A 7,587-nucleotide genomic window follows, 5' to 3' on the forward strand; every position below is an offset into this window, starting at 1 on the left:
TCAAGATTTCTTGATTTTCTTCTACCCAAATTTGTTAATTCATTTAATTTCCATATAAAAATCTCATGGTAAGATGATAGAGCGGAAGAACTTCGGACTTTTAAATTAAAAGAGTCGAAAATTTAGAAATTAATATTAAGTTCTCATACATAAAAACCTAATATTTTCATCAAATAAAGACTATAAATCGTAAAAAATAAATAATAAATAATCAGTTATGATTTAGTTAGTTTGGGTGGGCTATGAAAAATCATATATTACTACTTTTGAGTCCAAAGAAATTATTGAAAATATATGGACTATATTTACAAGTTTTGAGCTAAAAAACAAGGGATATTGGATTTTAATAATTCAAACTTTGACCTTTTGGCTGTCACTAATCTCAATTTAAAAAATTTCCTTTGTTAATCCCAACTTTCATTATATCGGCCTCCATTGAGCCTTTTTCTAATAGATACTTATTTAGTTTTTTTGAGTAAAATATGTCATTTCCTTAAGTTGATGGGGTAAAACTTTTATTTTTTATAAACCAAGTTTATTTTTCTCTCCAACTAGGGGTGCAAACGAGCCAGTCGAGATGAGCTCGACTAGGCTCGAGCTCAGCTCACTTCTATCTTTATTTCTAAAACTCAAGCTCAACTCATGAGTGTTTTTCAAGCTCGAGGTTAGCTCATTTACTATTTATTAATCAATTTTTATTTTTATATATCTATTTAATTATAACTATAATATTTATTGTTTTTTTTTTCAATACTATATATATGAATTAATAATAATAATATAAATTTTCAAACTCTCTCTTCATAAACCTATAATAGGCATGGTGGTGGAGCTGGTGGTGGCGTCGGCTATGAGAGCGGCGGCGGTGATGGTGGATTTACAAGTTTAATTACCCTTTTCATTTGTCCCTCTTTATTAGCTAGTAAGGGTAATACGACCAATCAACAATTACTAAGCTAATATTTAATAAGGAATATTAATAATTTTGATCTATTATAATACAAATGATTATAAAGGCCACACACACACACACACACACACACACACATATATATATATATATGCTAAGTATAAAATGAAAACCCACTTGAGTTGTGAAAAATCTAGAAACCCATTCTCAATCACATGCATTTGTTTGAATATATATATATATATAGTATGAAATACGGATACGTACACATATGTACCCAAAACGTTGTAAAATAGGGGAATGATAAACTCACCTTAGATTAATGAATACCGAATATAAATATGAATAAGCGAGCTAACGAATAAGCGAGTCGTCCACTACATGTCAAACGATATAAACAATTCAGAATCTGAGATATTAGTATATGATAATATAAATAAAAACAAACTTGTTGCCGCTAGAATCAATCCAAACGGACGTTTAGAACTCAAATTATGTTAAACTTAAGATTAAGCGAGCTGGTACTAACCAGAATCCGAACAGCGAGTCGGAAGTTGGGTTTTGGTCAGTAGCCTTACAATCATGTTACAAGAATAAAAGTCTTCTGGACCGAACGTTGAATCCAACCAGAAGTATGAGAAAACGGATAGTCAAACTTGTTGACTATTTTGCCCTTTAACGAGTTTTAAACGATTTGACCAGTAACACCCTTCAACCACCGAAATTTATTGAAGGTTCTTTACTAGGGAATGTATATGAATGATTCCTATGTTTACAACTTACCCGGAAAGTGAAACAATCAAGAGATATTATGAGTCAAAGGTCCATACGCATGCAAAGTCAAACGAACAAGCATTTGTATCTTCAACGAATAAGAAAAACCAAAGGGTTAGGTGATGGTTAGAGGTAGGTGACGGCTAGGAGGTCTCTCTAGGGTTGTTAGGATACAGGGTTGTGGCAGAGAATTATGATGTGTTTATATAGAGATTACAAAAACGAACTATATGTGGAAGATTTACTTGTTTAAGTAACAAAATACGATTTTAATGAGAATATCGATGTAATATATCAAAGATTTCGTGATTTATCAGTAATGTAAGAATATGGACTTGTATTGTAGTTATAATCCTTTTCTTGGACCTTAATTTACCTGATTTATGCCAAAAATAAGCGATTTGGATGCTAAAAATAAATTAGGAAACAAAATAAGCTATTTAATGAGAAAATCTAGTACAATAACTAACAAAATTTGTGAATTTGTTGGCCTAATTCAAATAACGAGTAAATAACAATTGAGTTGGTCAGCCCATGAGCGTGTACATGGCGTTTAACTGACCAAACTAATTAACGAATAAGATAAATACGATTAAATAATTAATCTAAGCAAGCTGTAAACAATTTATTAAATAGCACATAAGGCAATCAAATAAGCACGTATAGGGTTCCTAATCATATGTCTAGGACAATTTCTAACGACCTACCTTATAACATTCGGCTCTGATACAAATATGTCACACCCAAACCTAAGGCGGAAATGTCGGGGCATGATCCGATTGCTCACAACTCGAAGATACTATCATGAATATAAGTGACAGTATCTAATTAATTATTTTATTCAAAGTATACACACATTATTCAATTATAACAAACAATTTAAATACAACGAATATAAACTCAAATAATGATTATCTTGATTATATCCTAAGGTCTTGTCTACGTGTCCAAACTTTAATCTTTAATACAAGCAACCTGCATATGTGTAGAAAATGGAGTTTTGTCAACATAAAGTTGAGTGAGAATATCACCAGTTTTGACACAACAATATAAATAAGCATAACGTGACAAGTGCGGTAAGCATAATCAAACCATAAACAAGTATGTAGACCGTTGCCAAGTGAATTGGGCGTTGGTCACCAGCAGGAACACCCGCTATATGATTGATTGAATAGTAATCCCAATACACGATTGATTGAATGGTAACACAAGTAAGCAAGTAGCACGTATGTTTGATTAAATCACTCACAATACACGTATGCATTTGTTTGAATATATATATATATATATATATAGTATGAAATATGGATACGTACGCATATGTCCCCAAAACATTTAGAAAAGTTGTAAAATAGGGGAATGATAAACTCACCTTAGATTAATGAATACCGAATATAAATATGAATAAGCGAGCTAACGAATAAGCGAGTCGTCCACTACATGTCAAACAATATAAACAATTCAGAATCCGAGATTTTAGGATACGATAATATAAATAAAAACGAACTTGTTGCTGCTGGAATCAATCCAAACGGACGTTTAGAACTCAAGTTATGTTAAATTTAAGATTAAGCGAGCTGGTACTGACTAGAATCCGAACAGCGAGTCGGAAGTTGGGTTTTGGTCAGCAGCCTTACAATCATGTTACAAGAATAAAAGTCTTATGGACCGAACATTGAATCCAACCAGAAGTATGAGAAAACGGATAGTCAAACTTGTTGACTATTTTGCCCTTTAACGAGTTCTAACAATTTGACCAGTCAACACCCCTCAACCACCAAAATTGATTGAAGGTTATTGACTAGGAAATGTATATGAATGATTCCTATGTTTACAACTTACCAGGAGAGTGAAAGAATCAAGAGATATTATGAGTCAAAGGTCCATACGCATGCAAAGTCAAACGAACAAGCATTTGTATCTTCAACGAATAAGCAAAAACCAAAGGGTTTGGTGATGGTCAGAGGTAGGTGACAGCCAGGAGGTCTCTCTAGGGTTGTTAGGATACAGGTTTGTCGTAGAGAATTATGATGTGTTTATATAGAGATTACAAAAACAAACTATATGTGGAAGATTTACTCGTTTAAGTAACAAAATACGATTTTAATGTTAATATCGATGTAATATATCAAATATTCAATGATTTATCAGTAATTTAAGAATATGGACTTGTATTTTAGTTATAATCCTTTTCTTGGACCTTAATTTGCCCGATTTATGTCAAAAATAGGCGATTTAGATACTAAAAACAAATTAGGAAACAAAATAAGCTATTTAATGAGAAAATCTAGTACAATAACTAACAAAATTTGGCTTTGTGACATTCGTCAATTTTCGTTTCGTGTTCGTATTGTAAACCCGACCCGCTGGGTCGTTTCGATGTATTAAATATATTCTAATAAAGTGATTCCCGACATTTAATGTTCATTATTCGTTGTTTGTTGTTTATAAATTTCCGAACCTTAACGTTAATCGAGCCGCGCGAGTAAAACGCGTAAATAATCCAAAACCAAAAATTTTATAATTTAATTATAAAGTTTGGGTTAAAAATGTAAACTTCAAATACTTATTTAAAACTTAAAAGAACTTAAATTATCTTTTAAATGGTTATTGAAACTTGAGGGACCAGAAATGAAAATAATTCAAATTATATTATTAATATACCCAACCCTAGCCGCCCCCCCTTCCTTGTTCGTTTTTCCGGCGGGGCCTCCGGCCACCGGAATCTGGCGCCGGAGGTGGCCGCCACCCCCTTAAAACACATTTTTTTTTCCAAATTAAATATATAAAAACGATTTGCCGTCAACACTAAACAATAACTAACTATTTAATTGCGTTTAACATCCGTAAATCACCCCGTAATCATTGCCGGAAAATCCAGGTAATCGAATCAAGGCATTTAACGCTTAGACGCTCCTTCCCTTAGTATAAATAGGTGCCTAGACCTCTAACCAACTCGCTCACACTTCTCAATCCCCCTCTAATACACCGATTTGTCTGTAATTAGGAGCTCTCTTTCTGTTTTTCCGGCAAACTTAATCTCGGCCAAACCAAAACGTATTAAGGTATTTGTTATATGCATTTGATTAGTTTTGATCCAATAAACAAAAACCCTATACTAATTTAAACACACATGAAACAGAAACTGAGATTGAATTATTAGGGTTTATGTTCTTCATGTGAAGAAGATGAACCTGAAGTATTATATATGTATAATGATTCTTAACTCTTAAACGAATATCCTTCTAGTTCAACTGGTTAAAACTGTTACGTTGTGTCCAACAGACCCGGGTTTGAAACCCGGGTCAAGCGTGTTTGTTTGTTTGTTTGTATTTTTATTATTATTATTATTATTATTATTATTATTATTATTATTATTATTATTATTATATAACCATAAAACTTATAATATATATACAATATTAATCAAGTATTAAACAGATGTTCCACCCAGACCAGTTGGTTAACACTCAGAACTCGTAGCATTGAGACCCGGGTTCGAAACCCACCCGGGTCAGACACTTTATTTTTATAAACCAGTTTTATTAATTTAATAATTTTTATCATTTAAAAACCATAAATAAATCATAAAAGTCTTTTTAAATAAAATAAAAATTATGTAAATTTAATATAAAATATAACTCACCATTTCACACTTTAAAACCAAGTTTTTCGTTTTCCCAAGCGAAGCGAAAGGACACGCGAAGCGAAACCCCAAGCGATGCGAAAAAGTTTTAAGCGAAAAAGTTTAGTTTCTAGAAGCAATCTTTCTTGGGATCTGTTCACCTAACGTGTCAGTTCTGGTCAAAGGTTGTTGCACTGATTTATATGTCATGAGAAGCGAAATTTTGACTTGTCAATTTTAACAAATTTAAGAACCCGTAACACTAATTTTAACACATTTCAACCAAAAACTTTCAGATCTAAGGCCAGTACACTTGTTGTTTTCGCCAAGAACACGCTCTAAGACATTTTATGAACTTTGTTGACGAATATTTTTGTATTTTCTTTCTTTCTTTGTTTTTTTTTTGTTGTTTTTGGGGTTTTCTTGTTAAGAACACTTATTTTCCTTTTCCCAAGATCAAAACCCAAGGTTGTCATCCAAAAACCCTCAACTAGTGAGCCGAAGCTCTGATACCAATTGTAGGTCCCGACGTGGGTGGATCTAACAACGTTTCTTGGATCAACCGAGCTTAGTACTAGCGGAAATCACACTAAACCACCTAAGAGGTCTCAGATCTTGAGAATGTTTATTTCGGGTTTAGAGAGAGAGATGAGAGAGTTTAGAGAGAGAGATAATATGTGTGTTAGAAGTTTTTGCAAAAGGTTGTTCTTTCTCATGCCATGCTCCCTATTTATAGAGGAGCATGCATGAGAAATGGTTTTATTTCCAAATGCCCAATGAGCTTGTTTACATTTCCCTTGTATCATTTTCTTTGGGCTTTATACATACAAAAACAAACATTTAAAGTCCAATTACATATATTCAATACAAAAGACTTAGTTATACAAAAAGGTGCCTAAATGAAAGCCATGGCTTAAAGATTTTCTTTGTTACATATATTTAAGCACAACGGCACAGGTAACAAATGCACTTCTGAAAAGGATCTTAGCATAATTTATGAATAATAACAAGGTATTGAAAATCACGCCCATTTGGTAATTAGATTTTTAAGGCACACATATATGGTAAGTATTTTAAACATCGCTAACACCTACTTAAAATTATATTTTTTAAACTCATTTTGAAACAGTAAACTATCATTAAAGGGCATATGCATGCAATGGGCCACGTACTTTGCCAGCCCGGAGGGGCGCTTTTAGGCACATGCCCTACCAAAGAACAGTCGTGGGGCGTTGTTCATTTAATTAGTTTCTTAACCAATCATAACGATACGTTTGTCGTTTTATTTATTTATTTACAAGGAAAACCATTAACACTTTAATGGCTAGGCATTTTTACAAAACTCAAGTGATAGTAACCGCTATTTTGTAAGCATTAACACTTTAGTGGCTGTCACTACGAATTGCCCAATCATAGGTTATTAACCTCTGTATTATACGGGTGATAATTAGTAAAATCGTAAAGTAAACATATATGTTTATTTATTTGAAGATATAAAAAAAATTGTATTAATATAAACGGATAAATTTACACACACATATATATATATACACGTATATATATATGAGAGGAATGGAAAGTTGTGAAAAAAAATATTGTTAGAATTTAACAACTGAATTTTTGTTTTTTTAGTAGATTGATTTATTAGTATGTATATAAAATTTTCGTTAAAAGTAAAATATTAAAAATGAGCAAATAAATATAATATTTACATGCATAAAGTTACAAATAATGAAATTATGTTCTAAAATTAATACAAAAAGTATTAACAAAAAAGTTTTATAAGCTTCCAAATATTTCCTTGTAAAGAGCATTTGTTGTTTTGTTTGTAACTTTATCTTCTTTATTTAATTTAGTATTTTAAGTCAATATGTACTCCTGGCTCTTCATAACACGACATACAGTTGACTATTGTAAGGGCCCGAGCTCGGGAACCCTACATTTAGACGTGTTGGATTTACTCATTCACATAGTTCTAAAATCAGAGTTAATTAAAACCATAAGCGGAATACAAAAGTCAATCATTCTTACATAACATAAGTACTCGTTTTAAAACAAAATACATAAGTCTTAACGGCTAAACATAAGCGACACGTAACTCTTCTTTCTTCGATGCCAATCTTCATTTATTTGCCACGCGTCTCCCTTCAATCAACCTGTCTCATTCTATTCACCTGTGTTGGGTATGTACTTTCGTGAACTTTCAACTGTCTAGACGCATAAGCTATAACCTTCCCTTGTTGCATCAACACGTAACCTAACCCTTGATGCAAAGCAT

The sequence above is a fragment of the Bidens hawaiensis genome, unplaced genomic scaffold (assembly GCF_021521415.1).
Source record: "Bidens hawaiensis isolate Kalapana, Puna unplaced genomic scaffold, B.hawaiensis_p1.1 tig00009311_1, whole genome shotgun sequence".
NCBI lineage: Eukaryota > Viridiplantae > Streptophyta > Magnoliopsida > Asterales > Asteraceae > Bidens > Bidens hawaiensis.